This window comes from Lissotriton helveticus, chromosome 5_1, assembly GCF_964261635.1.
Source record: "Lissotriton helveticus chromosome 5_1, aLisHel1.1, whole genome shotgun sequence".
NCBI classification, from domain to species: Eukaryota; Metazoa; Chordata; class Amphibia; order Caudata; family Salamandridae; genus Lissotriton; species Lissotriton helveticus.
The window spans coordinates 221,491,875-221,514,693 of NC_136065.1; the positions used below are offsets into that span (position 1 = coordinate 221,491,875).

The 22,819-nt window shown below is 48.3% G+C and overlaps 1 protein-coding gene and 1 pseudogene across 3 annotated transcripts in view; one reads left to right on the forward strand and one right to left on the reverse strand.

The window, feature by feature from the left end:
- DPP7 (dipeptidyl peptidase 7) overlaps positions 1 to 22,819 on the forward strand; it is a 1,731,842-nt gene that overhangs the window by 1,628,452 nt on the left and 80,571 nt on the right. The gene's annotated exons all lie outside the window — the stretch shown is intronic.
- LOC144756877 (5.8S ribosomal RNA) lies at positions 2,881 to 3,036 on the reverse strand (annotated as a pseudogene).

Below are 22,819 nucleotides of genomic sequence, written 5' to 3' on the forward strand. Positions count from 1 at the left end.
TCTGGGTCACTGCTGATATGTGCACAATGCTTTGCCCTGATCTGGAGTAATGTGCGGTTCCTCCGCAGCCCTATGTTTGTCTGTTTCTTCTTTTTTGCAAATCAAAAATAAAAATTTTACAAAAAAAAAAAATTCTCTCTCAAACCTTTAATAACTTTAATGTTCTTGAGAGGATCTCTGGACATGACTCAAGACAAGGCATTCGTCTGAAAAGTAAGGCAAACGGTTACTCAAAAAAAAGTCAGTTTCAGTTTGCCTATACAAGTCACTTCTCAAGATGATATCCTCTTGTATTCCACTCATTTGAAATTGCTGCCTTCAGATGCGACCTTTGCAAGAGGAACTAGACAGATAATGGTTACAAGTTCAATGGACGATGTAATTGAGATCACTGACCATGATGACATCCTTGGTGGATACAGAACACAAACCGGTCCAAAGGATTAACATTCCTGCATCATGTTCCCGAATTTGTTATGGTGTGCTCACCTACAGGATTTAACCATCAGCGGAAACTGAAAGCAACTCAAGATGAAAATCACCTAAACGTGCTGTGCTCAAAGCCTCAGCATCGGCTCTACAATCGTTTCTGCCTGGGATAACAGGGTCATCTGTAGCAATATGCATGGACAACACCACCATCATGTATTATATAAACAAGCACGAGGGTACAAGGTCACCAGCTCTATCGCAACCAGCACAGGTACTCTGCAACATCAAATAACACTTAAGGCGGAACACATGCCAGGAACAACTAATGTCCTAGCAGACACGTTGAACAGAACAAATACCAGCTGTCACGAAAGGGAACTCAACAAACAGATCCTGGACAGCATTTTCGACTGGTTCTACGCAAGCTGGCATCCACAGCAAGAGTTGTGGGGGGATATGTTTTCGATCAGATGGTTAGTGATATTTGCTTGCGCTTTTCCCCACATGCTGTTGATCTCAAAGTTCCTCACATGATTGAAGAGGAAACCTTGTCAAATAATTCTGATTGCCTCCAGATGGCCCAGACAGTTCTGGTTCACAGAGCTCCTCACAGGAGCCCCACCTGGTCGCAGACTTCCACTCGGTCGCCTCTTCACCCGGGCCCCCTCCTGGGACCCGGGACTTTGTTTCTCAGCTTGAGGAGGCGGGGTCGGCTCCCGTCCTCCTTCCGGACTCCTAGCTTCCTGCCGCTCGCAGATCGCCCCGCCCACAAACAAGCAGCTCTGCCTGGCTTCTGGGTCACCGCGTGCAGCGCGGCAGGCCCTTTATGGATCCTCGGTGTTCTCGGCGGCAGCCTCACGCAGGGGGCACAAATTGGCGGGGTTTTTCAATGGTATGAGAGCAGGGTGGGCACCCGCTGCCAAAAACGAGCTCATAAGCGGGGTGGGCACCCGCCAGCAATCACAAAATGCGGGGTGGGCTCCCGCTCAGAAGCCAGCAATGCGAGGGAATCCCCTCATCGGGATTCCCTAAATCTTCTCGCAGCACAGCGCTGCAGATCACACAAGCGTCTTCCTTTTCTGACAAAATTGGAGTCCCCTTCCCTGGGGCTCAAGCAATAAAAATATAGCGCTTTTCAAAACGAAAGCTAAGCGCTCACAGGCGCTGAAGTCCAAGAATCTAGGGGGCAGAGGCTGGGCTCAGGCAGGCCAGCACACAGGGCCCTCCAGCGGGGAGGCAGTCCCTAGTGGCGGTTCCTCCTGGAACCCAGCAGCAGCAGCATCCCCCCCTCCCCCCTCAAGTCAGAAACAGCACAAGCACAGGAATAATATTTTCATGGGGTCACAGCCCCTACATTTATACCACTTTTCCTCTTTGTTTTGCAGAGCACATGGCTTGGGGAACCAGAAAAAACTGGTTCAGGGGGGAATTGGAGCACTTTGTTTACAAGGCTCCTCTTCCTCTTTGTCAGGTGGGGGCTCGTCATCAGACACACCACAGGGGGGGGCGGAGCCAACATTCACTAGGGCAGGCAGACTCCTATTCAGGGACCAGGGACTTCTCCTCCCATTACTCAAAATGTAGATTTCCCATTCAGCCCAGCACTGGCTCACCCTGCCCCTCCTGGAGCCACCCACACTTCCTCAGCCCCTGTCACTCAAAAGCCAGACAGGCAATTCACATCAGGCAGGCATACCCATAGCACACAGAAATACCAACTTCTAAAAGTGGCATTTCTAACATAACTACAATAAATCTGCGCACACCATTGCACAGCATTTATTAATACCATTTCACACATACCAGACTTGACCACGCTGTGTGCGTCTCATATCAGGATTTACCACTGACCCACATTCATCGGGGAATCTCCCATGCATTCCTATCAGAGGGCAGGCCAATCTCACTACATGTAACCCAAAGAACACCCACTTTACACTGGACAGCAGTGATAAAGTGCCTAGAGGCCTAAAACCACCAGCGCTACATAGGGAAAAGGCTAGGGGACAGGCAAAAAGTTTAGGGGTGAACCCGCCAAAAGGGTCAAGTCCAACAGCTCTTCACTCACAGTTACTGGGAGAATAATGTATTTTCCTCCACTTTGTAATATGCTGAAATTGAGTGCGTCACCACATCTGATCTGAGGTCATAGTTGGATGCTGAAGTGCGGAGAAGGACTAATTTCAGTGCCCCAGCCGGTAAAGTTGGTGACCAAAGTAGTGCACACAGGCTTCCATGGGGCACTAAAGACAGCCACAAGTAGCATGCAGCCAGGCACCCGGGTTATTCAGGCCCAGGGCAGACCAGGTAAACTTCCTCTCCACCAAGGCGGGATGGCCAGGCACGCCAGTAGCATACCGTCACGGTGGGACTGAGGTGGCCCTGTGATGGGGCAATCCGAGCCCCCGTGGCAGCCCTAGCCATACTCAGGGAGAGCCCTAGAATGATTTACGTTAACACACCCCAACTTCCAGGAGGAACCTGGGGCCGCAAGATGTGTTTGAAGTGTCGCTGATCAATGTGTTCTGCAATTCCTGCTAATTCTTGCAGCTTGCTGCATTCTTCATCATTGCATGACGATCGAGTGATCCACCACCTAAAGCCACAGGCAACTTTCGCAATGTTTGCCCACCTGCAGGTGCAGGAGAGGCCTGAGGTAAACAGCTCCACCCATTCACCGTCTGCATGGTGTGACAGCCCAGCGCCCGTTCAGGCTTCCACTCTTGAAGTCGGTCTCAACGATTTACAGAGTATTTCCCTGTGCTCGGCCTGGGAGCCTCATCCCGCCTTCATGGGAGGCAGGCAAGCAAGAGGCTCCTGTGGCAATGCAGGCATGCGGTTCCACCACCAGCCCTCCTGGACAGGGCCACACAAGTCTTGATACCCCAGCCTAGCCACATGAGACTAAGCCAAGGGAAGTTTGCCCTACCTACATATTAGCCATCCAGCATCGACCATGGCCAGTGGAAGCCAAGGCTAGACCCCTGCACGTTGAGTGTCCCCAGCTTAGGAGGCAGCCCAGAGCATGCCAGCAGGCTAGGGCGCTCCTTGTCCAGGTGGGAGGCACAGAGGGAAGAGCATGGTTCCTACACCATCAGATTAACTCTCTGCTTTCTGCTGGGGGTACTTACATAGAAGCCCGAGCAGGCCGGCTTCTCTCCCTACCCCTCAAAGCAGTTCACTCTGCCTTTGAGGGCATGGCATCTCCATCGAAAGGAGCCAGGGTGCCTTCCTAGTCCCAGCTCCTTTTCATCCAGGCTGTCCTGCCACCCAAGACAGGCCTTTCCTTGGGTGGGGCTGGATAGGGCATGGAAGGGGCCAGTTAGCAGGGTCTTTGTTGGCCCCAGCGCGGGGAGGCACTGGGTTTCATCTGCCCAGTTCCACACTTGTCAGTTGGGCCCTCCTGGGTGGAGTAGCCCGTCCTGATCCCAGTCCTCGCCCAAGAGCCTGGTGGTCGTGGACCGTGCACAAAGAGAATTCTCTTTGAACTGAGCTTATTAACTGCATTTACTGGGAATTCTTTGTACTTGGGAAATAATTGCAATCCCCAATTCCCTATCACGAACAGGTCAGCGAAGGGTAGACACACACACACACATATACTGATCCATTAAGTGCAGCACATGTGCAACCCCATACATATTAGCACATAATACACCTGTTATTGCTTGATTTTGAATGGCTGAATGCCACTTGTCCAAGAAGTTGAACGCCAACTGCTAGGGGTCACTTTACTAGGTAGCATGGTTGAGTCTTGTTTGTTATTGAAATTAACCAGAGAAATCGTTCCACGAAGTAAGAATCGCCATGCACCACCACCTGCAGAATTGAGAAAGAGATATCAATCTGTCAATCCTTTGCATGTCTGTGGTGAGTGAGGGTTCCCATGTTGAGTTAAATTAAGCTGCAGACTCCACTCCTGGTGGTGCTCTACTTGCAGTTCCTTTAGGTTTCAGCTTTGCAACTATAATACCCCTAGAATCCATAGTCTTTGATATCCTGAAAGCTGCTCGGCAGGTCATGGGAATAACATAGCCCGATTGCTAGTCTGCATTCATGGCAAATGTTTTCACTTTGGTTCGTTTTACGCCAGTCCAAAAAGTGTCACCTTTAGTGGCTCAGTATGGATACCCTTGGATGTCCCTCTTAGTAATGGTCCTAGTTCTATAAATCAACAAAACAGAACCAGAGTCATCATCAATTGCTTTATTTCGATAACCTGTACCATAAAAGCATTGTGCAACTTTGTAAAGTGAATAAAAAGGAATACATTAATGCAAATAATTGGTTGATACATAGTTGTGCTGAAGATTGTACTTACACAGTATTTTTAAACTTGGTATTGCACTACAAAACATAAAAACAGTTATCTAAAAAGCTGTACATACGAGTTTCTACAAGTTCAAACCTAGAGTAATGGATGAATTAAAAATGGATATTTTTTTTAAAAAAGGAGATAAAAACATGACGGTGCAACCCAGTGAGCTTATAAAAGTGCCAGTGCTTTTACATTCTAAAAAGGCTTTCTTGGGTTAAGGTGACGTCCCAGTGTGGTCTAGAGTATGAAAATTAAGGCATCCCTCACAAGACTTTTTTGCCTGACTGTTCGTGCATAGCTTAGAATTCAGTTACCCCACAAGTAGAAAGCTCTTCATTCAGATTTCGGTTTGTGCAGAGCAACCTGGGGACCTCCAGTGTCAAGATTAAGGCACCCCTCGCAAGGCTTTTTGCCTGACTATCCAAGCGTAGCTTAGAAGCTTAGACACCCCACAGGTAAAAAATACACCTGTACACCTGGGTTGGATTTCAGGATGTGCCAAGCAGCCCGATGGTCGCGGGTGCCCATGTGTCTGAAGATCGGTTTTAGCCTTTTAGACCTTTTGAGGTTATAGGCATTGGCAGGCAACATAAGATGGGCAACACACTCCAACGGGGCTCCTCAGTGCATGGACTGGGAGTGTTGCGAGCCTAAATTGAATATACAAAGCCCTATCTCGTGGGACTTGGATTATATCCAGGTAAGGCTCAAGACTTTTGGTCTGCTTGTAATTGAGGAATTCTTCCGTTAGCCTCCCCACTTTGGGCTTGCTAAATTCCTGGCTATCCATCCAATACCTGTATATGCGCTTGAGCTCTACCTTGCTTGGGGGGTTTCGGGTATCCCATGATTCTTTAAGGCCCAGTAGTGTCATTGTTTTCCTAACTTTTGCTATCCATTTGACCCTATGATCCACATCTAGGTTCATCACCTCCGTTAGTGCTGCGGCATATTTGGTGAGCTCTGAGGTACACCTTTGGCGTGCCCAAAAAAGCAATGGGCATAGCTTAGCAATACCTCTAAATGGCTGCCTGCCCATGTCATACTTTAGGGGTGTTAGTGGAGTGTTGCGGGGGAGCATCACCAAATCCCTCAAAAACTTGTGCTCAGATTTACTGGTATCTGCTTTGTCAAACTCTCATAGCTCGGCTCCATACAGAGCTGAAGTAACTGCCTTAGCATCATAGACTACGAGGGTCGGGGCAACTGGCCTACTATACAAGGAGCGATGTTCTTTGCTTAATGCCCCGACCACACGTTTGTGGTTCATAAGCATTTTCGCTAAGTGGGGCCTCCAGAGCATTTTATCTGAGAGTCGGGTGCCAAGATAATCAAAGGTACTGACTCTCTCCAAGAGGGTGGCATTCAACGTAAAGTTTTTCCTAAAGGATTTGTGGGGGTTATACATCATGAGCTTTGATTTAGAGGTATTGATGACTAAACCCAGAGAGTCACAGAAAGATTGATATTGGTTCATTAGTTTTTGTAGTTTTTGTAGCCCGGCTAGGGTTTTCAACACCAGCAAGATGTTGTCAGCAAATAGGAGGGTAGGAACTTTGTCGCCCACCAGGATTGGGGCATCAGCAGGATCTTCTTGAAGGAAACTCTCCACCCCATTCACGTATAAGGAGAACAGGGTGGGGGCCATGACGCAACCCTGGCGGACTCTCCTGCCAACAGGGATCTGTTCCGTCAGCTGGCCTTGGGTCCCCCATTTTACCTGAGCATAGTTTCCCTCATGAAGGCGGATCAGTAGATTAAGGATTAGGGGAGGGATGCCCGTATCTTTAAGGGTCTGCCACAGCCTGATCCTAGGTACCAGATCAAAGTCAATTAATGCAAGGTAAAGACTACCCTTGCCAATTACCACGACTTTCCAGAATATAAGGAGTAGCCTAAATACCTGGTCGATCGTTCCAGTACTGGCCTGGTATTGGGAGAGGATATCTTCCTCTTAAGCCCATGTTTGGATTCTCTGTAAGAGCACCCTACCTAGCACCTTGTGCATTGCATCAATCAGACTTGTTGGCCTGTAATTTGAGGGGTCTTCTCCAGCATCCTTTTTATGGATCGGGACCACCTCTGCACCTTTCCAGGATTCTGGCACTAGGCAAACGCCGACTATAGCATTGATCAGTAGCTGAATATATCCTATGCAGGGCTAGGTGCACACACCTCCCTAGCACAATTGCTCTCTCAGGTGATAGTGCACTTTAAAGATTCTTAAATGCACAGAACAATTACAGATGAGCCTCCTGGATATGCCATTAAATAGGGGTCCCCTGTTTGAAGACAAGGGTAATGAGGTCCCTGAGAGATTCAAGGTAAGAAGGGCTACTGCACACCTCCAACTGTCTCCAACACCAGGCCTGGTACTATAGCCAGTTCTGGTTATTTCAGGGCATTTCAAAAGGCTTTGGTTTTTGGTAGCAGCAGCCCAACCAGCTGCTGCGCCAATACAGATGCAGAGGCAAAGATACAGTGCATCAAACCCAGTAGCCCTCCTCCTCGTCTTCCACATGCTACCTAGAGGGGCACTTTAACCTCCCTTGAAGGAGCACATGCGGTTGTTTGGGGGATAGGTATACTCATTTCTAGAGGCCTGGAAGGCCTTTACGCAAGACTAGGGGGTCCTTCAAATTGTAGAAAGGGGCCATGACCTATCTACAGTATATTCCCCAGATTCCTCCTCCTCAATCTCATCTTTAAAGAATTATCTTCGGATCCTGCAGCAGGAGGTGGCAGTCCTTCATGGTTTTCAAGAAGGACAGCTGTTTTCATCCGATCCTAGACCACAGGCCCTTAAACTTGTTCCTGTGCAAGGAAAAGTTCAAGATGCTGTCCTCTAAGTGGAAGATGGAATGGTGTCCGTAGACTTGTAGGACATTTATTGCCACATTCTGATCCTGCAGTCACACACAAGGAACTTGTGTTTCATGGTAGGGTCCATTTGCTACTAATTAGCAGTCCTACTGTTCAGACTAAAATTTGCAACTTGAGTTTCCACCTAGTTGATAGCAGTGGTTGCGGCACATCTGAGAATGTGATAAGGTCACAGATCTGTTTTCCTGCACCTTGGCAACTGACTGCTTGATGCCAACTTACCGCTGATGGTCTTAAATCACCTGCATACAACCAGATTCTTGCTGCTTAACTTGAGCTTTTCCAACAACATACCTCAGTTTCACCTAGTGTTGTCTCAGTGCCTCCTGCTCATAGGGTCAGTACTGGCTAAAATATCCTTAAGAGCCTTCCCCTTCTGAGAGAATCTGGAATTTCAGGATATGATTGTGATGTTTTGGGAGGGGACTCATGTTACTGTCCTGATGGTTCTTCGTCTGCTAGGTCTTCTAGCTTCCTGCATCTTCTTGGTCACCTTTATATGGTGGTACATGAATGCTCTCCAGTGGTGCATTCGTTGGCTTTGGTACCACCTTGTGGAAGATCTGTTGGATACCATCATGATTCCTTCAGGAAACTGCAGCAGTTAGGTGGTAGGTGGAGGAGCACCTGTCACAGGATATATCCTTTTTTTCATGCACCTATGGGGCACCCCTCAAGTGGACCTCTTTGCCACCCAAAAACACACTCATTGCCCACAGTTCTCTGCTGTCCAGTATCAGCATCAGGAAGCCTTGGGGGACACTGTTTGTTTGGAGTGGAGTTTTCCAGTTCATTATGTTTTTAATGTCTTAACCTTGATTCCTCAAGTGCTGAAGAATATTAGTCCGTTCTGAGACCAAGCCATTCCCCTCACACTGCACTGCCAGAGAAGTCTGTGGTATGCAGACTTCCTCCGAGACTCCCTCTTTCTCCCTCTCATTCTTCCTCTTAGGATGGACTTCCTCTCCCAGTTGATGGGACAGGTGCTTCATCCCAGTCTCTGGAGCTTGCAAATTCATGCCTAAGATTAGCGGGAACACCTGAGCACTGCCCAACTACCACCAGACTTAGGTTATGTTATGTTAGGTTATGCTGTGGTATGTCCGTGCAAATATGACCTAAAAGGTATCCTGACAGTGAGGTAAAAGCCTGATTGCTAAATCAGTAACAACACATCTATTGTGAATAGAACCAGGTTTTCAAGACTTTCCTGAGTAAAAGCAAAGTTTTCTCTTGCCCATAGGGGGAGACCAATTTCCAGAGAGAGGCAGCTGTAACTGAGAAGGATCTACACCATAGTCTCAGCCGCCATAAGTAGGAATTGCCATTAAGTGGACCTCTAATGAGCACACATTTTGGGCCGCTATATTATTAGTTAATTTATCTTGGCGATATTGGGGTTTCTTTCCGTAAAAAACCCTAGGACCATAAGGGCTTGAAACTGATTCTCTTGGCTATTGGCAACCAATGTATAGTATTCAGAGCTGCTGAGATGTATCGCCTACGTGACTAATGCAACGCCAATCTAACAATGCCATTATGAAACTATTGTAACTAATTTAAGAGCCCTGTCGGCGAACCAAGGAATAGGGAATTGCAATAAGCCAAATCAGTTTAAGATTGTGGCCTGAACCACCAACAACGTCCTGAAGAAGGATGGAAAGGTAGAATTTTATGAAACACATATGAAAAAAACCAAGTAGTTTTAAGAAAGATGGTTGAATTAGCTGGCAAAACTGATTATCCCAGTAGACACCCAAGTTCCGCAACGTATTGGTTGGATATGGTGGAGAGGCAAGGGATGCTGGTTAGAGGTCATTAGTGATGACTACAGAGAGGCTACCAATGAAAAAAGATAAAACCACTGTCTTCTCAGCATCACATTGCTCAGGATAGTCATGAAACAATGGCTACCAAACAATCCTGAAAAAACACATTGGGGTTAGGAACCATGCTGTTATTTGCAATTAGCAGCTGGATATCATCTGAATATTTCATATAATTAACCCCATGAGACTGTATCAGCAGAGTCAATGATTACATAAACAGATAAAAAAAGAGTAAGCAAAAATTATTGTGAAATGCCCTGCTATAAGGCCTTAACCAAAATGAAATGGGGGCAGATTAAAAGCCTGCGATCTGTTTTCCAAATATGCCTGAATCCACTAAAGAGCTAGACCACAAATACCACCTATGCCAACCTTAAAAGCAGTGCATCAAGGGACACTATATCAAATGCAGCAGTCAGATCCAACCGCACCAGTGTTTCTGGGGGCTCTTTTGTGCTTACGGTCAGTCATAGGGCATCCGAAATGGAGACCAGAGCAGATTGTACTGAATCTAATAGATATCTTGATTCAAGGAGAAGCACAACTTTTCTGTTGATAAATGTTTACAAGAAGTGATATAGGGCAAATGTTGCTAAAAATGTCAGTCTCTGCCTTGATCTTCAGCAGTGTAACAACCACTCCTCCAGCACTAAGTGACAGTTTTATTACAGGTGTAAGAGAGGAATTTAGGTAGACACGGGGCTCCCATCTTCCAGACTGCTGGAGAACTGCGGCCTAGAGGTGAACCAAAAGTAACAGTTAGTTAAATCCAAAAACTCCTTAAGAGCCAATTGTTCAAAGAGCATATTCAACTCGGCTTCTTAGGATGTAATAAGCACTGCAACAAAGTCAGTCAACCTGGGTACACAACAAGAGCTGTTACTGGTACTACCAGACTCTTAGACGATTTTTGTTCCTGAAAAAATTTGGACAGTTCATCACACAATTTCGTGTTTGCTCAATAGTTTAGCTGCAGCATGAAGAAATAGGCCTAGAGCATACCACTAAAATAACTCTTTATAAATATTATCGATTTCTAGAATATTGTTACCAAAACAATTGGTCTTAGCTGTTTGTATGAGGTGTTTTTTATGATTCTAGTGTCATTTTAAGCTTGGGTCTAGCCTCTGTGGCATAGTTAATATGACGATGTCTTATAGTCTCTTGACTTAGCATCTTAGGTTCATGTTATATGTATCTCCAGGTTGAATATTAGCTTCATTTCCCACTGCAAGTTGTTTATTTCCCTTGCCCTTCCTCCACCCCTTCAATTCATCCCTAGTTGGTATATTCCTACGGTTGGATCAGAGGCTGCATAGGAATGTTGGGGAAGGGGTGAGGGAACTTGAAGGCTGTGAAGAGGAATGTTGTACTGACGATGAGCACAGGAGATCTAATAAATAGAAGAGTTGGGCTTACTTCGGGGGGGGGGGGCGCTAGGTGGTGCCGGACTGCGATGGCCGCTCTGGCGTAGAGCTCCTGCCGGGCTCCTAAATCAACATAATCCCTATCCAGCCAATGCATATTTAAATGAAAACACCGCCACTGCATCCCGGACGGTCTCCTGCAGCTGTGGTGCGAATTTGAGAACGGAGCTCCGGACCCTGCGGAGATTACTCGCTGGAGGAAGTTGCAGCGGGCGGATCTCATCGGAGGACTGCTGCTGCCGCGACGATCACGCGAGGCTGTGGCTGCACGGGCCTGAGCGTGACGCGGTGGGAGGCATTGTGTCGGGCCTGGGGGCTTGCCGGTCCGCACCAACGGTACTCTGGTCCCAGGCGCGGAAGAGTGAACTGCTTTGTGAGCATCCCTGCACTCTGGAACTGCTCACCCCGAACGAGCGGACCAGCTGCGCAGGAACTGTTGCGGAAGAGCGGTGGTGGTGCTCGAGCCCCGGGGGCCAGAAAAGGTGAGTGCAGAAGGATACCGGCCGCGTGGGGATCCTGCCACAGCGGTGGGGGCTTAGAAAAGGACTGAGCCGGGGCTTACCCGATTGAAGGTGGAGGCCAACACTGTGAAGGGCTGATAGCGATGAGGGAAGACGTATTCAGCAGCATCCGCCATTTTGCGGCCAGTCGCACCTCGGTTTCAAGTTTAATTTATTTGCATAGTTAATTAAAACCATTGCAATACAATACTCATTTAAAAACTGTCATGTACATAATTAAAACTCTTGTATTTAAAAAGACATATAGTCTGAGTTCCCAAATCATATACTCAGAGTGTTTGCAGACCTCTGGCACTTATAAAAGTGCTATTTCTGGTTAGGTTCCTATTGTCGGTATTTCTGGCATCTTGCTGCCGCACAGTCTCAGATATTTTACTGTTCTACAGTTCAATTGTTGGTTTCTCGGTTCAAAACATGCTAGCAGATCTTGCCTCCTGGTGCGGATCCCTCGTTGATTGAAAGGTTGTTTCAGAAATTTCTTCCGTTCCATTGTGAGTTCTCTACAGGAGCATAGTAGGTGCAGCATGTCTTCCTGAGCCGATCCACATAGACGGCACGCAGAGCCAGCTTGGATCCGAAGCCAGGGAGGGAGATGCTCGGCGCAAGGGAGCAGTCCTAGCCTATATTTCATAAAAGCTATTTTTATGTTTTTGTCATAACCCAAATTGAAGTAGGTGTGTATGCCCGGCTTCGTGTAAGTGTTCAGGGTCATCCAGCCGTGGGATCTCTTTGATAGTGCCTCTTTGTCCTCCAGCCATGAAAGGAGTTTCACAGTCTTCCACACTAATTTTTTGAAAGAAGGGGTGGTTGTCAGTGTTTCCCAAAGCTGCTTAAGCCCCAAATTATGCAGACTGCTATGTAAAAATTCTGCGGCTGGTAATTTGGGGTACGATTGTAGCTCCTTCCACATCTGTTCATTTAGTGTACCACATTCTGCTCTTCGCACTTTGTCCCAAGTGATGATAAAGGCCCCTTGTCTAGCAAGTGATTGTTTCAGGACGCCAAACTCAAGTCTGATTTGGGCGGGTGAAGTATATTTCGGCAGCCCAAAGATGACCCTATATGCCGTTGTTACTGTGGCATCGAGTGTTTTTGCGTCCTTCCCTTTTTGTGCCTCACTGCCATAGGTGATTGTTGGCAGGAGTTTTGCCCGAACGACCTCGACGAGTGGTAGGATCGATGGGCCTGTTAATTTAGAGTTTTGTGTTTTTAGGGAAATTGCTAGTGCTAGACCTTTGTGCCTTATGCTGTTCTTCTGAGCCACAAACCGGCCGCTTGAATCCAGCTTCACGCCTAGATATTTGTATTCGATTGTGTCCTCTATTCTGGTCTCACCCCAGGACCAGGCAGCAGTTTGACGCCTTTTTTTCCTGACTATCATTGTTCTTGTTTTACCAAGATTGATAGTCAGATCATTTGCTTGAGAGAAATCCCGCGTCGTGTTTAAGAGATGTTGTAGCCCTACTTTTGTTTTGCTGATCAGGACTATGTCGTCTGCATAGAGGAGACAAGGTAGTGAAATATCTCCTAATTTCGGGGCATGTGAGTTGCAGCTGGTTAGTAGCGGGACTAAGTCAGCAATGTACAGATTGAAAAGGGTGGGTGCTAAAACACAGCCCTGTTTTAATCCTTTTTCCGTGGGTATGCGCCTTGACAGATGCGTACCATTTCCCAGCTTCACCTGTAGCCACGTGTTCGTATGTAAATTCATTATTAGTTTGAGTAAAGGCTGTGGAAGCCCCCAGCTTTGTAGTTTGGACCAAAGTCTGGTGAGGTTGACATGATCAAAGGCGGCTTTGTAATCAATGAAGCATAGATATAAAGATGACCGTGTGGCCTCAGCCTTATCCTTAAGCATAGCCATGCTTAGAATGTTTGTCGTTGTCCGGACCGATTTTATGAAGCCAGTCTGTTGTAGGGGAATTACGGATTTTTCTACTGCCCATGCCTGAAGCTCCTCCAGTAACAAGCCAGTAAAATATTTAGCTTCATTGTCCAGTAGTGCCACTAATCTGTAGTTTTGTGGATCCGACTTCTCACCGGATTTGTAGATTGGGAAGATGATTGAGCCTCTCCATGAACTAGGCAAAATGTTCAACGTTCTAATTTCTCTGAAGAGTGGATCCAGAGCTTCAGCCCAGAAGATTGCCTCCTGTTTATACAATGCTGGTGGCAGCCCATTTGGGCCAGGTGCGCCTTCTCTTCTCCCTTTTCCTATCTGCCATCTAATGGTACCTGTATAGGTAGTTTGGGAGTCCTTGGTCTGTATGTCTGTTACTATGTTCTCAGAGTCGGCGGAATGGTTTCCGGCACAGGACTTAGGTGTCGTTTGGCGATATACTTCGTCTTGATCTAATTGACTATGATCTCTCTGGTCGTTGCCTTGATGGAAATGGAACCTGGGATATTTTGCCCATACTTCCTCTGAGATGTAGGAGCAGATTCCATCATGATTGTTATTGATAAATTGATTTATAGTCAGCCAAAATCGGGAGCTGTTGTTGTGTTTAACGTCAGCTTGTAATTAGACCCAGAGGTCTTCCTCCATAGCTCTATTCGCGTCCCTTTTCAGTTTTTTGAGGGCTGCCCTTTGATACTGTAAAACTTTCAATTGAGTTTTGTCACTGGGTTTGTCCCGAAGGTATCTCAGGAGTTGGTTAATCCTTTTTTTTGCATACTTAATTCCTTGTTTTGCCTTGTATGATATGGTCATTGTACCACTAAATCTTTGCTGGTTTGATGGCTTGACCTTGGTTGTGTATGATTCCATCGCAGATAAGTAGTTTTTCCATTTCTCGACTTCTCCGTCTCCGACCCTTGCAGCAAAATGTTGTTTAGCAGTTTCCAGCATCTCGCTGCTTGCTGCTGTTTTGAATTTGATTCGTCTTAAATCGATGGTGGTTGTTGATCCTTGGGGCTCCCGGCAGCGTTCGAATGTTGAAGTCACTGTTTTCAGAGCTATTTCTTGGGGCCGATGATCACTGTCACCTTTATTGCCCAGCTGAAAAGATATGATTTGCTGGAAGAGGCCTAGAGAAACAAAGGTGTAGTTCAGAAATGAGCTGGTTTTTGTGGAGATAAATGAAGCTACAGGAGGATCATCTTCTGGTAGTCTGCCATTTAGAGCCCTTAGGTTAAGATGTTCTAAAACCTCCAAGGTAATTTGTCCAATCTTGGTTTGCTTACACGTTTCCGGTTTCCCCTGCAGCGGGATATTCCAGTTTGCGTTGAGCAACAGCACTTCTTCCAACGAGGAGCCCATTCGGTAATGATTTAAGTCCCCAGTTAAGATGAGGTCGGTTGTGGGACCCTCTCTTAGGCATGTTTCCGCAAATTTGCACATTTCCTTAATTAGTTTGGTTTTAAATTTTGGTTGAATATATGCGTTTATTATCATGATGCTGGTGTCCTTTTTGTTTTTATATGGTTGCGAGATGGTTACGATAACTGCTAGTGATGATTGCAATGGAGGGCCAAAAATGCGAACAGAATGAGCAATTGTGTTCGCCACATATATGACTAGCCCTCCTTGCAGATGGACATATTTTGCCCCCCTGATGGCGGTTGAATAGAAGCGCAAGAAACCTTTGAGGTGGGGAGGTTCTTTTACCCATGTTTCTTGTAATACCACAATGTCGAAGGCCCTGACGTAGGTGACAAAGTCTAGATCAGCTACATTGTTGGCCAGGCCATTTATGTTCCATGAACAGATCCGTACTATATCCTTTTTTCCAATTCCCACATCTAGCGTGCGAGGATCGCGTCAATCTTTTGTGTTGTTGATGATTCTTGCGAACCATCGTAAGTCTTCTTCCCTCGCTTGCAGTAAAAATGGATGGTTGCAGCTCCTTAATTGCTATTCTTGATGCCTCATGTCCCTGTTGCAGTGCCCTGAGGCTCCTCTCAGTACTGATGTAGTTGCTCTAGATACAACTGTCGCAGGACCTCTCGGTGGAGCTGGGTTTTGCAGATCCGGGTATCCTGGTTTGTATTACGGTACAATGGTTATCCCCCAAGATTTTAGGATGTCCCGTTCTGAGAGTATTTTATGTGCTGTTATTATAGTGGTCCAGGTAGCTCTTGTTATTTCGCCTACCTCTGCATCACCGGAGTTAATAAATTCTATTGACTCCAAGTCTGTTGTTTTTAAATCTGCTAGTGGTGGTATGTGAGATAGTAACCGCAGTATGTTACCTCGGTTCAGGATGTCATGCCTCCCTTTTAGAGGTGTATTCAGGTATGAACCATATTGCGTTTGTGTCCATTTCCACCCGCCCAGTTGGGGGTGCCGAGATGTTTTTGCGGAATTGGCCTGTTGGCCTGGTTCTGAGCCATGTCCAGTGCCATTTGGATTCCTTCTGTGTGGTATATGTTTCCTTGCCATTTTGGACACTGGCTGATTTGAATTTGATCTTGTGTTATCAGTAAGTTTTGTTTTTGAGGTGTCAGGTGATTTTTGGCCATTGGTTGTGTGGCTGTTGCGTCTGTGGGCAGAAGCTGACTGTTCTGTGCTTTCTCATCTTCCCTTTTGGCTGTTTGTTTGCTGAGGTGGATATTAACACTTCCCTGGTTTGTATTCCCCACCGCGGCGTTGTTATTGTTTGAAGGTGGGGCTCGGGAGTTGTCGGTGTGTCCAGTATCCTGGTTTGTCGTTTTAATGTGGATTCTCGTCCCTATGTCTTCTTCCATTCTGATATTGATTTGGTTTGCAATAGGGTTGCCGACTCGATGGGGCTGGGAAGGGATGCCTGAGGCCGAAGCAGGCCTACTAGTACTGGGCGGGGGCCGGTTTGTTGCCTTGCTGCCACGTGGCACTCACCCGCAGTGCTTTTACCCATGCCTTTGCGGACTGCGAAATCCCCCTCCCCCCCCTGCTCACCATAACGGGGCCAGGACACTGCCACGGGCGTCCCTTGCGGAAACAGGGAAGGCTGCCATTTTAGAAGCGGGAGTCCCGTGGGCCCCAGCATTGTACAGAGGCCTCACGCAGGGGGTACAATCACGGCGTTCGAAGTTTGCAGATACCCCGGGGCCCGGAATCGTTGCTTGCGACCCGGGATCCCTGGCCCGCTGGGGCGACTGGCCCGATCTCGGCCTAGCCTGGACCTGGGGCGAGGGGAGAGCTGACGTGCCCTGGCGATTGCAGGCTAACGGTCAGTGCTGGGCCGAGGGAAGACAGAGCCTGCACTCCTTTCATCATCCGGTAACAGGCTATCTACAACTTTTGGCCGCAACACCCGGGCGGGCTGAGGCTGCTTGTGCGTTTCCAGTTGGTAGACGCCGGGACTGCCTCCCTTTCATCGGCCGGGCCCAGGCCGCGAACACCTTGACGCCATGGGCAAGACTGAGCCACTGCAGTCGAAATTGGCGTTCGACACCCGCAAAACCCCCAGTTGGGCACCCAGGGGCCAGGGGGAGGACGACCCACCGGTGACAAGGGAGGACAGATGGAAGACCCTGCTGGTGGGCATGCAGCAAAGTCTCATCTCCATAGACTCTAAGATAGACTTCATGAGCCACAGGCTCGACAGCGTTGTGGCGAAGCTTTACAACCACGAAGAGCGGCTGAAGGAAACAGAACAGAGGGTGTCGGGTCTGGAAGATGGGGCAGGGACGATCAGGCAGCACATGTCGCAAATGGGCAAACTTTTAAAAGTCATTGCTGAAAAGAACGAGGAGTTGGAATCCCGCTCTAGACAAAACAATGTTTGCCTGCTGGGCCTGGCCGAAACCACTAATACGGACAGGCTGGAAGATTTTATGGAACGTTTACTGACTGACCTGTTTGGGAAAGAATCATTCTCTGCGCAACTGGTTATCGAGAGGGCACACCGCTCGTTGGCGAAAAGACCTCTCCAGGGGGCCCCACTGCGACCGGTGATAATGACAATTCTAAACTATCGAGACAGAGACACACTGCTACGGCTAGCGAGAGAAAAAGGAGAAGTGAAGTACGAAAACACCACCCTCTCATTCTACCCTGACTTCACCCAGGCAGTGCAGGACGCCAGGCGAATGTATCTAGCGGTAAAGAAGCAGCTGCAATCCCGAGGCATCCAGTACGCAATGTTATATCCGGCGAGGCTGCGGATTCATCACTGAGGATGTCAACACATATTTACTACACCACAGCAGGCAGAGGACTACCTCAAGCGCGACAGGAGATCGTCTTCCCGGGAGGCGGCTGTGAGACGACGATCACGTTCGCACTCACCGCTGTCGGACCCCTCCTGAGAAATGTGGCCTGCATGGAACCAAGATTTCAGCGGAGTGCCTCGGGGCACCTCAAGGACGCTCTGCAGACTGGTGATGTCTAAAACTGGTTATTGACATGATGGCATAGATGGCCGCCCGGTTGCTCACCTCTGTCCCGTCAGACCGACTCCTGGGTTCCAGGAGGTTGCGGATGGGTGAAATAATGAGGTTGAGTAGTAATGGCAGGAGCCCCTAGTGGCCCCCTATCGAGGGCATTCCCCATAGTTTGTTTCTTTATTGATGGTTCAATGGTTACGAGGGTAGATACTCTGTTCTAGAGCAGTTCGTGGGGGGGGGAGGACCTTTTTTCCTGGCGAGTTTGGGTAGCCGGTGTGGGTGATGGTGGGTGGCTTGGGGATCTACGCACTGAGGATAAGTTACCGTGAGTGTGTGAGGTATAGGCACGACCAAGTTTCAGTACAGCATGCATACCCCGATGGTCATGGTTGATGGGAGCAGGGACAGCACAGGCCTCAATATTATGTCCTGGAATGTAAGAGGGCTGAATGACCCCAGAAAGTGACGACAGATATTAGGATACCTGGATAGGCACCACATACACATTGCCCTCCTGCAGGAGACTCATTTGGCAAAGGGAAGCGCTCCCCGGTTCGCGTCCAGATGGGCGGCACACAGTTGCTTTGCATCCTATTCTTCCTATTCAAGGGGGGTAGCCATACTAATTAAACGTGGGGTCAGATTTGTGGGAGGTGGAACAGACGTGGACCCTGCGGGGAGGTATTGTCTGTTACGGGGGAAGCTTCACACGCACGAAATTATATTCGCGAATTATTATGGGCCGAATGTCGACGATACTCACCACATGCTTACACTGAGGGGCAAATTACAGTCACTGGGCCACAGGAACTTCGTATGGGGGGGGATTTTAATACAGTGATAAACCCCAGCTTGGATAGGTCACATGCCACTACGGCGCACTACACCTCCTCACAACGGACCCTGCAGGATATTGTAGATACCGATGGCTTGAGAGACACTTGGTCGCCACCTACACCCCTCTGGGAAGGAAGGAACACACCACTCAACCGTGCACAATACCTGGTCCCGATTGGACTATGTGTTCTTTACTAGAGGCATGACACTTTGGGTGGAAAGGACGAGCCACATGGCGTAAATGTTCTCGGACCATTCCCCAGTGAAAGTCCCTGTGAAACCCCCGGTGGACTTGGCCCCTTTTAATAACTGGAGGCTTAACCCCTTACATTTACAAGATGCTGTTTTTAAGGCGGAGATAGAGCAGGAGTTAAAGGATTTCTTCCCCAGGAACACGGGCTCGGTAGCCAGCCTCACGAGGCATTTAAGGTCACGGTGCGGGATGGTGTATCTCCAAGGGAGGGGGAATCTTGAAGGACCTTCGATGGACCCTGAGGACTCTGGAGACCGAGATGAAAGCTCTGGAGAGAGGAATGACAGGCCGGGTAGAGATAGGACCCTTGAAGGCTAGCATGAGGGAGAAGATGACGGAATACATGGAGGTGGCCGAGAGGGAGTGTAGGTTTCGTGGGAAGCAATGCACGGCCGGGATACATGGAGAGGGGGACAGGCCAGGGAAATCATTAGCGGGAGCAGTTAGACCCCCCAGATTCCGCAACTATGTCACTGAACTACAAAACTAGCAGGGCACACCTTGCCGGCCCCTTCCGGACCAAATGGTCACCCTTACTACATATTATAGATTATAGACAGCTATATACGTCACAGAGACATTCCACACTGAAACTTGTGGACTACTTAGAGGACGTGGCCCTTGCATGCCTGGGAGACGTGCAACGTAAATTCTTAGCTCTAGACCGCGAAGTCGACGAAATCACTGAGGCTATAATGGGTATGAAATCGGGCAAATCCCCTGGCTCTGATGGGATCCCTATAGATTTATATAAGACATATGTTACCATATTAGCTCCCATCCTCAAGGCGGTATTTTATGAGGCGCTGGAAGAGGGCACCCTGCCTGAGACCATGAGAGAGGCCCACATTTTGTCACTGCTTAAACCTGTTAAACCAATCCGACCAGTGTGACTCGTACCGCCCCTGTCACTCTTAAATAGTGACACTAAAATACTGGCCAAAGTGCTGGCTACTAGGTTAAATCTCCTCCTAGAAAAACTAGTGCTTCCCGATCAGGCGGGGTTTGTGCCAAACCGTGCGACAGCCCATAACCTTCGGACCCTATTGGCTATCATTCAGGACATAGACCCGACCTGTGCTGCGGTGGCCGTCTTTTTGGACGCCACCAAAGCGTTTGATTCAGTAGAGTGGGACTATGTGGTGGGTACACTGGCGTACATGGGGAGGCCGGACTCGTTCATAGACTGGGTCAACCTGCTCTACACTGCGCCATGCGCCAGGGTTCTCCTTAAAGGGTCCCATTCTGACCCCTTTCCCATCACCAGGGGGACGAGGCAGGGATATGCCCCCTGTCTCCGTCCGGTCCTGTTTGCCATAGCGGTCGAACCTCTGGCAGCCAAATTACAGCAACACCATAACCACAGGGGCCTTATTTACCCCTCCAGACAAGTTTTGGTTTCCCTCTATGCGGATTACATTACCCTGTACATCCGTAATCCGCACGAGAACCTAAATCCGGTGTTGCGGGAAATAACTAAATTTGGGGCAATCGCTGGAGTGCAGATGAATTGGGGAAAATCAGCAATATTCCCACTGACTGAGCGTACGCCCCCGCATTCCTTGGACTACCGATTGCAATGGGCGGAGTCTGATTTTAAATACTTGGAGATCCACATCTCCAGGGATAAAGAAGTTTTAATGAGGACGAATTATGGGCGGGCCATGACTAAGGTGACGGATAACATCACAAGTTGGCTTAAGCTTCCCCTATCAATGGCCGGGAGGGTCTCGTTAATTAAGATGGTGATCGTTCCCAAATTTTTATATTTGTTCATTAACATCCCTTATCACCCGGGAGCTCATTTTTTTGAAACTCTGAAAACACAGCTAGTAAGATTAATATGGGGAGGGAAGCAAGCACGGCTGAAACTGGATACCCTCATGCTCTCGTACCGACATGGGGGTTTCAACGTGCCAGACTTCGAAAATACTACCACAGTGCACAGGCGCATTTCACAGTGTATTGGTTCCACCCCCCTCCCTACATGCCCCATCTTGCGGTTGAAGATGGTCATATGGCCCCGGTCCCACCGTCGAGGTATGTGTTTGCGCCATATAAAGAAAGAGACAGGGATCCGACTACTGTGGACTGCACTGTCAAAGCATTGCATTGGTTAGCCAAAAAGGAAGGAGTTCCTCTACTTGTGGAGAAGTGTGGCTCAATGGTTAGAGCAGGCAGACCTTGATGCAGAGCTTGGCCAGGGACCAGGGTTCGATTCCCGCCTCGGTGGCTCTCCGGCTCATTAATTCCCCTGACTGGATATTCTCGCCTCAGTGCCTGTTCTGATCATGGGTCCCACGCTGCAACTCTGGGCAATAGCTTGCTTAGTCTCCACAACGGCCCCAAAAGCGCTGGGATGCCTGGCTGCACCTGGGGGGTGCCCAGGAGTGGAAATTTCCCAGGAAAGCCAGGAAGGGTTCCTAAGCGGTATACAGACAGCGCCGGGACACCTCCGGTGGAGGTAGCTGTGCGCTTTACAAATTCCGACATTTACATTTACTATACTCCCCTAGAATTCCACTGAATAACTGTCCGTATCTGCAGGTTACAACTGAAACAATCTGCCAAAATTTACTAACTAGGCTGAAGTATTCAACCTGGGGGGACTTATACCCCGGAGGGTAATTTCGAACTAAGGAACAGTTCTTTGGTGAGGCCCCCTACACGTTTATGGACCTGTTTATCTACACTAGGCTCCGGCAGAGCGTACGTGCCAAGTCCCCGGACTTCCTGAAGTAGCCGGAGATGTTCACCTCCCTCCATGTGTTGCTGCAGGCTGATGCACCTGCGCATGTCATCTCCATGTTGTACACGCGGGTCCGCTCTGTGCCTCCTAATGTGCAATTCAGAGCCAGGTCAGAATGGGATAGAGACCTGGCTGAGCCGCTTTCTGATGATCAGTGGGAAATGGCATGTCAGCAAACAGAGCTGGCATCTGGTAGTAGCAGGTTACGAATGCTTCATTTCAAATTTTTGCATAGACTGTACCACAGGCCAGCGCGCTTACATAGATTGGATCTCCGGGATGACGATAGATGCCTTAGATGTAGGCAGGGCCCGGCGGATTTCCTGCACCTAGCATGGACCTGCCCTAAAGTCGCTGAGTATTGGGGAGAAGTCCTTGTGGGGCTAACTGAGATGTTGGGGACCGATATTGTACCAATTCCCACCAGGGCCCTTTTGGGACTAGTCGCAGATATCAGCACACCAAAATGTAAATTTCTACTTATGGGCATACTCTTAGCACAAAGACAGGTGGCATGCAGATGGGGCAGGGGAAGGGCGCCTAAATTTAAGGGGTGGATACAAGACATGACCACATGGCAGGAACATTTACAAGTATATGCTGAACAATTACCGATGAAGTCAAGGCCAAAGGATATCTGGGGCCCCTTGATGTCCTACCTTAGGGGACAGCAGGATGAGGAAGATACCTGCAACGTGGGAGCAGAAGGCGAGAGTGCTGCTGAATGACGTGTGAGATCGGGAGGTGCGGGGAGGGATGTGGGGAGATGGGGAGTAGGGGGAGAAAGTGGCAGTGGGGGGATGGAGCCTAACTAAATGTTGGGAGCTAGTGGGAAACTTTCTACATCGGGACAATTGTCAGAAGAACTTCTGGACAACGAGATGCACGTGCTGGACTTAAAAAGGAGCATGCTATTGAAATGTACTCAGCTCACGGTCATGTGCTTTTTTCTTTTTTGAAGACTTTAGGGGGACACGGGGGGTAGGGGAGGGAGGAGGGAAGTTGGGGTGTACAATATAGAATACGGACTGTACTCCATTATCTGGAGCAAATGTTATACCGTTAACTAGTATGCATATTATAATTAATTGCTTTGTAATTTGGTAAACGGATAAAAATAAATAAATAAAAATTAAAAAAAGAGTTGGACTTACTTCTGGTGGAGTCCTTTCATACTTTCAACACATACCCTTTCTAATTTTACGGGCAATTTTGATTTCTCACAGGGATGCATCATACCAAGGGTCAAGGGACGAGA